An 11,552-nucleotide genomic window follows, 5' to 3' on the forward strand; every position below is an offset into this window, starting at 1 on the left:
TTTCCTCTAATTGAAATAGCTAGACAAATTTATTCCTAGAATAAGTTCAAACCATAATGCATTGCTACTATGTTGAAAAGAATAAAAAAAATATTTCTCCTATTTTTAGTTCAAACTAATGTAGTTATCATAACCTAATTTCAAATATTTGGTATAAAGATGGTGGTTGATGCCAGGAGGAGACCCCCCTTTGATAAGAATACATATTTAAATTCACCTGATTAAGTAAAGTCAAAGTATTGAACAATATATCCTTTTATAATATCTATGTCTAGAAAAAAATCTCATATAATCAACTTGGAAATATTTAGGATCAAGTGGAGACAAGTGAGAAATACCTTAAATCTAATAAGGAATAAAGGTGTGTAAGAGAAAATGGGTTTCCTTGAGTAAGTAGGAATAAGTTTTTTGAAAATAGAAATTATGTCTTTATTAGATCCTTGAACATGATAGAAACACTTGGCTCTTCCATCCATCTAGGATGAAGAAAATAAGTAGAAATAGAATTATATCTCTTAGGTTAGAGGATGGTTCCATAGTAAAGGTGGAGGAGGATATTATCAATATTGTAGTGAACTTCTTCATGTATTAGTTACATAGAGGCCAATTGAGCTTCTCTAATCTCGATGGACTTTTGGGGGTATTTTGTGATCCCTTTTTTGATCAATAAGAGGAATATTTAAAATACCTTTTAGGTAGGATCATTATCCAATAATTGCATTATTTTTGTTTCTCTTTTGAAACTTCCAAGTCCCCTAGTGCAGATGACTTCCCCTCGGCCCTTTTCCAAAAAATCTAAGACACTGTGGAAGATGATGTGTTCAATGGGATTTATTTTTTACTAAGGCTAAAGCAAGTTTTTTACAGGGAATCTGGAAGCCCAAAAAGTTTTACATTTAAAAATAAAGCATTAAATCCTAAAATGGAATAGTATTCTGACTAGTAAATGCACCCAAAACCACAACCAACCAAACCTAGCAAAAACCAACACTAAAAACCAGACTACTAAAAACTAGCTAACTATCTAGCTAAAGCTACATAGACAAAAAGAACAAAAATACCAACACAAAGAAAAGAACCGTAGGCTAGATCTTTGGCCTTTTATTTTAGCTCATGTTGAATCTCTTTAATCTTCTCTATAACCTTCTTTATGTCACTTTGGTTAATTAGAAGCCCTTTCTTCTATTTCTTTTTCATAGTGGAGCCACTAGTACATTTGGTACCAAATTTTGATGGTAGTTCCAGTATAATTATGGTGTCACAACTTGTTGCCATCGTAATTCTGACAGTCTTTCATTAGAATTGTGACAACAACAGGTTGTGACACCATAATTTTGATGGAACTATTGTCAAAATTTGGTACCGAATGTAATAATGAGAATGTCCTTTTTCTAGGTCCATCCTCTACATCATCATTTTTTGGTTCCTCTAGATCTAGTACTGGGGTTAATTCCCTTACCCTTATGTATGACACTCAAAACCTTGGTCAATAAATCAACCAAATAGTTGAGTGAACCCTATCAGTCTGTAAGGACATCTTGTGTACTCTTCTCCATATGGTCAATCGTTTTTCTTAGATATTCTATGGTCTCTTGATTCCCTTGCACCTCTTTTCTATTATCCTTTTGTCCACTCTTGATTTCCAACTCATCAAATTTACCCTCTATAGCCCTGCATTTGAGATTTAATACGTTAATAGAGTGGAAGGACTAATTCTCCAATATGAGGGAATAAAAAGAGATGGATTTTGCACTCTCCAAGACACCATAGGGAGGGTCAAAAGACAAGTCTTTTATGCCATTTTTTGTGAGTTTCAAATTGAGCTCATCATCATCCACAATTTGGAGCATAGGGATTCTTGCCTTCATTATTTCCTTCTTCCCCTAGAAGTCATTATCTATTTTCTTAGATTGGGACTCAAAACCTTTAGTCTCAACATTAGGAAGGGAAATGAATACATCATGGTCGATAGAATCATCATAGTTGATTAGTATTATAGCTTCCCTTGGTATATCATCTTTCTCATATTTTTGGAGCATGAAGCTCTATTTTATTTTTAATAGGGTAAACCGAGGTACTCATCTCACCATAATTGGTTTGAAAATCTTTACCTTTTTAGTCGATGGGGGGAAAAATTATGCCCAAAAATTGGTGAAGGTAGAGTTTCCAAACCTTCTCCAAATAGCCTTTCCACTGGTTCAAAAATTTCTTCTTGTCCTTAGAAATATTTGTTTCCATCTCCACATTTCCTTTCCCCACAATTTCTTCTTCTTGCCCTTCATTATCATTATCCTCCTCATTATTTGCTAAGAGATCCTCTTTCACCTTTGAAATATTCTTTTTTTTGATAGTACTTATGTCAACCATAATATCCCCAAAAATTCTGTTACCCTTCCCTTTTTTCCCCTAACTCCAAATTCTTTACACTTTTTTCACTTAATTTCTTTGGGACTAGATCTAAGATAATTTTTTTGACATAAGAATGAATCAATCTCATCAAACCCTTTTGCATTATGGGTTTATTAGGGTTATACCTTCGGGAATTTATGCTTAGAGACAATGAAAAAAATAAATAAAAAGGGAAACACACATTTTTCTTATAACATAAATGATTGACTAAGAAAAAATGGTAAGTATGAGCCATATCTTATCTCCCATCCAAAGGAATATACTCTATAATTACAGTGAGCACTCAATGACAAAGTAATTTAATAAAATAGGGTTAAAAAGTACCCCCTTCCCCTTTGATAAGATGAACATTTTTTCCATTGGGAATTTACTAACTACTAATTCTAAGTACTTTAGGTCCCAGAAGAAATGCTTACCTTGAGAACTAAGCCTAGTAATTTTGGCCATAACTACAATATCGAGCTTTAGCTTCCTTCCCCCTAAGTTAACCTGTCCATTGTTCTAGCCATTAGGCAAAAAATTCCATCACATCAGGTTTCATAGGTTTGAAATATTCCATATATGGCATGAGCCCTCCTTCAACTAGTTTATCCTACACCTCTATTTCTTTTCTCCAGTTTCTCTAGCTATTGTAATCCCTCTTCCTCACTTCATCACCCATTCTCACAATTTTTAGATCCATACACTTTGAGAAATTTACAAAGAAAAAGGAAAAAGGTGGAGCCTCAATGAGATGACAATGCAAAAAAAATACCCATAAAGCATACGAATCTATAATAACCGTATTGTTCCATCTTGAGCTTAACTCACAATAATTACTCTTCACTTCCCAAAAATCTTTCATCCTGTACAAGATTAAACATAAAATATTTTTTCTTTTGTTAAATATCTTGTCATTGTTAATAAGTGCCTTATATTCATGATTAATTAAATCCCCATTTCTAAAAAAAGAGGAGGTTCCCTTAATCACCAACACATTAGAAAGTGATTCAAAAACTTTATTTGCCTCTCTATATAAATGGGAAATATAAATTTTCTCAAAATTTCTTAGAAAGGATTTAATTTCCTTTATCATATTTTGTATTGTCCATAAAGGAGAAACACCTTTTGATATATTGTTAAGAATATTAAGGGAATCACCTTCAATCCATATTTCTTAAGGTTTTAAATTTTTTCCCAACTTAACTCCATTAAAAAGACCCAACACTTCTTCCACATGGTTGGTTTGGGATCCTAATGGAATAGCCATGACTTTAATCAAATTACCTTCTCCATCCCTTAATATTGCACCACATCTAGCTAGGTTTTGATCACCCTTAGCAGCTCCATCAAAATTCATTTTGATCCAACTAGTTGGGGGCTAGTCTCATCTAGGATTGTTCCTCTTTTCTTTGATCTCATCCTTATGTTTCTTCCTTTGATATTTGTTTTCTCCGACATTGAAATCCACCTTTTCATTATACATAGAGTTATAGTTTTTTGAAATATTGTTCATGGTATAATTAGCCATCATTTGGAAAGGTTGTTCTTCATCCTTGAATATCATGTTGTTCTGTTCCTTCTAGAGGGATCATAAAACATAGAGGAACACAAACATCCATATCTTTTTGTCTATGCTTCCTTTATAATCTTTTGACAACCTCCATAGATCAACCATTTTTTTTGGTATAATCCACTAAAGCTTCCAATCCTTTAGAATTTCCATCCAAGTATTCCAAGCATAAGAGAAATCAATGAATATGTGATCGACTCAACCCAAGCTGCAAAAAGAAAGCACCTATTAGGAAAAAACATACCTCTTTTACTAAGGTTAATGGAGTCAAGATTTTATCTTGGAGGTCAAAATATTTAAAATTTTTTATTTTAGGCATAAGATTATTATTCCAAGCCAAGGCACAAATAAGAGACAAATTATCTATCTTATTCATAGCGTTAATGATCAAAGAAACAGAGAAAATCCCTGAAGTGTCTCCATCTGATGCAGGAGAATCTTGAGTTGTCTTGCTATTTAGCTCATCTTCTTTTTATTCTACTTGTTGGAGCCGAGTGCCAATGGTATTCAAGTTCCTATTGCTGCAAGTTGTTCAATGTTGGCTGAGTTACTGTAGCTAGTATTGGTCAAGTTACTATTTTTGTTGAGTTACTGTAGATATCTAGTATTGGTTGAGCTATTCAGTGTTGGATGAGTGTTCCTTCATGTGCCAAGTGAGACTAATAGTTACTGACACTTGGTCCCTTCTTTGACCAAGTTTGTCTGTGATTGGTTCTTAGTTTGATCCAACTTATGTAATTAATTTGGATCATGAATTTAATGTTTAGATATTGTCTTGGGATGTGTGTAGACCATTTTAAGGCTAATATTTCTATTATGTAATGATCTAGAATCTTTTGTAAGGAATTTTGGAAAGTAAAAATAAGGGTTTTTAGGTTTAGGTTAGGCATTGCTTAGAGAGTTGAGAGAAGATGTTCCTAGAATAGAGAATTTGAAGTTGGATCATGGATTTTGAAGTTGTATTTTGTTGTTTGTAATCCAGAAGGCCTTTTAGCTAGGCATGTATGAAAATAATTTGATGAATTTGTAAAGCATTTTGAAATTCCTTCTCTCCTTGGTGTTTTTTTCTTATTTTGTGTTACTCAACAAGATGATTGTATAGTTAGGTGTGCCTCTAGCCCTAGCTTGTGAATTCCCTCCTTGTGTTAGGTGGTATCAGAGCTTGAGGTTCTGTTAGATTGTGTAGAACCCTAAGTTGAATTTAGCTATAGACTGGTAGATTTGTAGATTTACCCTAGTTACGATCTTGCAAGAACTTGTTTGTAATGATGGTTCATGATAAAGGAAATGTTGAAACTACTATTATGGACATGTTGAGAAAAAATGGAGCTTGATTAGATGCCATGAAGATAACTCAAAGTAGAGGAGTGCATCTTGATGATGTGAGTGATGATGAAGCAATAACACCAAACCCTAATCTAGAACCTAAGGAAGATTAGGATGAGGAAATATTCTTGAGATTATTTTCTAGAACACATTCAAAGCCTTTTGTGGAAGTTGTTCCTTATGATGGAAAATTAGACACCAACATTGTGTTGGATTGGATCTTTGATATGGAGAAGTTATTTAACTTGAAGAACTCTTGATAGTAGGAAGGTGAAGATTGCAATCACTAGGTTGATAGGTCATGCCTCACTATAGGGTATGTGTAGGATCATGGTCAACCAAACTATGCTCTTAAGGGGCAATAAAAAATTAGAAAATCAGGGTTATATCAACTTGACGTGAAATTTTCTACTTGTTATTAACTTTATATCAAAAAGTTAAGAGAAAAGAATCTCTAGCAAGTTGAATCTAGTTTTAAAACTACTAGGACTTATCTCAAAAAAATAAAATTTAATTGGTCAAAATTTTGAATTTTAATGCAATATTACAAAATTTTCAAAACAAAAATAAGAAGTAGATGCATGTCTGACCACCTTAATCAAAATAAAATGATTATATTTTTTAATAATATTCTAGATATAAGTAGTAGACTCATGCATAGATGTGACACATATTTTTAGGTATTTTTATTCTAAATAAATAATTTAAAAATATTTTTTGAATTTAGTATTTTTAGAATTAAGAAACTCTCGTGTTTGACCACCTTAACTAATTCAAAACACTGCAAAATTCAATTTTTCATTTTTTTTTACTTATAGTAGAAGAAAAATAGAATGTAATGCATCTTTTGGATTTAAAAAATGTTGTACCATTTGAAAGTTATAGTTGTTTTTCAAGTAGTGTGTCAGTCAACACTTTATACATAACTCCATTAGAAAATAAGTAATAATTACTTACTAAACTCATAATTTGACAAACCTTACATTTATGGAAAGATAAGAACATTCTTAAGAAAACCTTTTCATTTCATCAAATTTTGTTAAAAAAAAAGTGGTTAGCTACATGTTTGAAGTAAAAATCACATAGAAATAGTCCAAAAGCACATTTTAAGGATGCTTTTAAAGTTGACCATATAGGTTTGGTATCAAAAAATATAGTAGACCTTATAAAGGTATTAAATTTTTTCATTTAGTATCAGGGTGGATGGGAAAAAAGTTGGAATAGATTTTGAAATGGTTTGAGATATTTTAGAAATACAAATTTTTCAGATTGCAACTTTTTGGCACACCATGATCTTGCACATACCCTATAGTGGGGGCATTTGTAAACTAATAAACAAAGAAGAGGAAAAGAGAAGATCAAGATCTGGCTAAAAATTATGAACAAGGTAAAGAAGAAGTTCCTACTTGCTTACCAAGTTAGCTTGTCAAGAAAGATGATAAATTTGAGACAAAAGGACATGACTATGAAAGAGTATATTGAGGAATTCTATAGGTTGGACATCAAATCTAGACATGTTGATGATGAGGTTGAGAAATTTACAATGTATATTTAAATGGATTGGGATTTGGAATTCAAGATGAGACAAGTTTTATAAAATTAGAAAGTGTGGAAGAAGCATATCAATGTGCCTTGAAAGTTGAGGAGATCTTGACAAAGAATCATAAAAAAAGAAAAAGAAGTAGAGGTGGTAGAGTCCAGAGAGGTAGAGGTAGATCTTAGGGCTTAGAATGCAGAAAATCTAACAATTCTGTGCAAGATAAGGGAAAATTTGAGTGGAAAATTAATGGCAAGAGGAAGATCAAGTGGAAAGGTGGTAGTTCTTATGGAGGAGGTACTAGTTCTTATTGAAGAAGAGGAAATTTTTATTGTAGAGGTGGTTTTCATGGTAATTGTTTTAGATGTGGAAAAGAGGGGCATAGATCCTTTGAGTGTAGATATTCTAGTGGTAATGAACAAGGTAATAAAAATATTGTGATTCAAGAAGATCATGAGGGTTCACCTAATGGACCTAAGGTTGGAGAAAATTTAATACTTAAGGAGAACTTTTTGTAATAAGAGAATTGATGAGGAACCTATCTTGAGGAGAAGTCTTTTCAAGATAAGATGGAAGATGGCTAGAAAATGTTGCGAAGTGATTATTGAAAATGGAAGTTTAGAAAATTTAGAATTGGAGGAGGTGGTAACAAAGTTGCAATTACAAATGTTGAGACATGGTGTAAATAAGTATTTACTTATTACAGTCTACTTAAGTTTCCTTAGGTCAATGCATTATTTTATTATTTCTTAGGTGAGACACTTAGGAGTTTGTGTACTCATATGAATTTTCATGTTGACAACACTGGAGTAAGAAACTCTAATTCAACACATGGTGTCTACAACATAAGAATTTGCATAATTAATTGAGTTGTCATGTAGACAATACAGTTATTCGCACTCCTATTTTAGCACATAATGTCTACAACATAATATTACGTACTACACCTTTGTAGGCTTATGATCTCATCATCACACTTACTCTTGTGCTTAATGGAGGATAATCCACTCCTGGTGGACATGTGCCTTGTTGTAACACTTATCACTATGATGATTCTTGGGAATTCTAGAAGCATTCCAATGGACTTTATATTTAGACACTCCTCATGTGTATATACATGACAGAACATTTAATGACAATAATTCAATTATGGACATTGTTATTCTGATCATACCTTGTTGGTCTATTATTGTGCTTGTGCTTGAGTTCCTTGATCTTGGGTGATTTTTCTCTAAGGAAAATTCTTGCATTGTATCAGAGCTATACCAAATTCTTATATGGTATTAGAGATATACCAAATTTTTACATTGTATCAGAGTTATACTGAATTCTTACATGGTATCAGAGTTATACTAAATTCTTACATGGTATCAGAGCTATACCAAATTATTACAAGACACCCTAAACCCTATCATGTTTCATGGATCAAGGATGAACATAAGTTGCTGGTAAGTGAACAATGTGTGGTGAAGTTCAAGATTGGAATTTACTTTGATCAAGTTCTGTGTGATGTTATGCCTATGGATCATTGTCAAATTCTATTGGTTAGACCTTGGCAATATGATAGATATGCTATGTACGATGGAAGATTGAATCAATATACAATTTGGGTGAATGGAAGAATGAAAGTATTGTTTCCTTTGATTGAAAGTCCATATGAGGTTAATTGCACTATTGTTGGATTTTGTGTGGTCAATCGAAAACAATTTGAAGTAGGGCTAAAGAAGAGCCAAATATTTTTCTATAATCCATAAGGGACCAAGTTGTGGTAGTAGTGACCAAGTGACAACAACCAATGATTACTGAGTGACAAAAGCCAATGGAGGTCGAGTGACAAGAAAAGATAACACTAGTGTTAGTTGAGTGCTAATAGAAATTGAAAGGTTGATGAATGAGTAGAAGAAGATTATTTTTGAAGATATACCTAATGGTTTAGTACTATTAAGAAGTACAACTCATTGTATGGACTTGATTCCTAGAGTTAGTTTATTGAATAAAGCACCATATAGATTGACAATTAGAGAAAATGAAGAACTTAACAAAGAAGAGAAAGAGTTATTACAGAAAGGTTTGATCAGATAAAGTTTGAGTCCATATGATATACCTATTGTATTAGCACTTAAGAAGAATGCACATTGGAGGATGTGTACTAATTCTAGCCTATTAATTGTTGGAAATTTAATAAAAATAAAGTTAATAGGAAGGGGTGAATCAAAAACCAATAAAACTTTTCTCACTTAGATTACTTCAGTTTTATCTCTTTAGATTATCTAATATACTTCCAAAAACCCTCCAAGTAGAAGGTAAAACTGGGGTGGGGATGACAACTACAAGCTTTACTACTACAATAATAAAGTTGACCTATTAGAGATTACAATTGATTACTTTTGGTGATCTACTCTTTTAGGAGCATGAAGGTTTGTCAGGTCCACCTTGCAAAAGGATTTTATAATATAATGAAGTATCACCCTTATTAACAGACTTAGAAAAAGAATGCTAGGTCCACATGGTTAGAGGATTTGACTGATGCACCTATTAGGATGAATCAACAAGATGATTTGTAATATCCCTTTCCCAAACTGACTGATTTTAGTTCAAGGAATATTGTCGAACTCTTGTATGCTACCTTTTAATGCTAAGAATATTTTAAATGATATTACAATGCCTTTTACAATGAACTAATATGCAATTGCAATTCTTTTGGTACTTTCAATACATACACATGAAAACTAGATATGGAATGCATACCTACAACCAACTGATATTTTGACAAATAATTGACATACAACTATTATGCTGATCATATATGCTATTAGATGGAAATTTCATCAAACAAATGGTATGCAACATGTATCTCCTTTATTGAATTCATTCTCATGTACAATGTTGCTATGAGATTGCCAAGACAAATGGGCATACAATAATGACTACAGTAATGCCAAAATATAATTCTAAATTATCACAAAAAAATCATATGCCTACAAATTACAATGCTAACTACTAATAGTTACAAGAGGAACCTGATAATAGTGATGCCCAAGGATGGAGATGAATCAAGCATAAGTACTGTAGCATAACATCGTTCTTGCATACTATAGCAGCCAAAATGTATTCTCCAATTTAAGCACAAATAGAACTCCTGAAGTTCTCTTGAATACGAAATTCACTGGATATTTCACCGCATCAAATGGTTGCAACACTGAAGAGTTGACATTCTCCAATGGCTAACTAAAATTAGAAACCTTAGTTTCTTCTCTCAAGTTTATATCAAATGCAATTCACAATCATCAGATGATTAACAATGAAGCTCTCACCTCTATTTATTCTTTTCCTTCACCCTTCTAGAAGGAAATAAAATATTATTTAATTGCATTCTCTAGAAGCTTTCCCCTTTCCAATACAATAATTAGCTGTATTTCTAGAAAATGCACTCTCTAGAAGCTTCTCCCTTGCAATACAATAATTAATTGTAGGCTTCTAGAAAATTAAATTAACTAAATATAAAGTCACCTTTTAATTTTAATTTATTTAATGACAGTACAAGAAATTAATTTAATCAATTTTTCCTTATTTCTCCACTTAGCCTTTGGAGAATGTTAAGGCTAAGAGCTTCATTGAGATGCTGAAAAGATGGGCACATTACATGATCTTTGAAATGCAACTCGATTTTCTAAATAAGATCCTTTGAGTAACATGATCACTTGACTATGATGGATGAGTTTCCACTTTGCACTTTATACTACCTTGTATCTTAATTACATATTCTTCTTTATATTCACCATTTGTCTCCAAAAATGTATCTTCTATTCTTCCATGTTACACTTCTTTCACATTACACACTAGACAAATGAATTTTTCTTTGTTATATACAACTCTACACCAAGACGGCTCCCATAATAGATAGTTTCATAAATATCAAATATACCTTTAAGTTGACTCAAGTACTGATCCTTAGGTAATACACTACTCTAGATGATTTTTTGTCATTTGGGATATATAATGAGCTTGGGTGATACATAAACTTGGTTAGCACTAGATGCTTATGTAACACTATGGAACTCTGCGATATAGCTTTCTTGGTTCACAAGGAGAGATTGGTTACCTCTATGAACTTGGTTCACACATGAACTTGTTTTTACTTAAAATATTGAATAGCTTGAGTCATACTATGAGCTTGGTTAACACAATATACCTTCATCTTCTCATACTACACTAAAGTCTACTCCTTGGTTGATAGATTGGTTGTAGTATTAACTTACCTTCTTGGATAGCATAAGTGGTTTGTCACTAATTGCCAATATGTCTTGTCATAGGGTCAACAATCTCCCCCTTTGGCATTAGTGAAAAAACACTTACCTTGAGTAGTTCTTTTAGTAATACAAAAATTCCTTAGTCAAGATTTTCTTCTCAAACTCCCCCTTTGAATGTGCTTGGTTTGGTAACTCGATTTGAAATAGAAATTGTAACCCAATTATAACTTGTCTAAATTTGGATTTTTCAAAAAAAAAAATTTGTGGTTTGAATAAACATCTAATCTATATTATGCACAGATTCCTCTATTCATTTCCTCATATACATATTTCCTCCTTGATCATACTATGGTTTCCCCCTTATTTTTGTTACAAATGCCAAAAACATATATTTACAAAGCAATACCAAAATGTATGAGGAAATTGTTATACACTTTCAAAATTGAAGATATATTTTTATCCCAATTCTCCTATAGTA

The sequence above is a fragment of the Cupressus sempervirens genome, chromosome 10, assembly GCF_028749045.1.
Source record: "Cupressus sempervirens isolate cs-2001-9-10 chromosome 10, ASM2874904v1, whole genome shotgun sequence".
Taxonomy (NCBI): domain Eukaryota; kingdom Viridiplantae; phylum Streptophyta; class Pinopsida; order Cupressales; family Cupressaceae; genus Cupressus; species Cupressus sempervirens.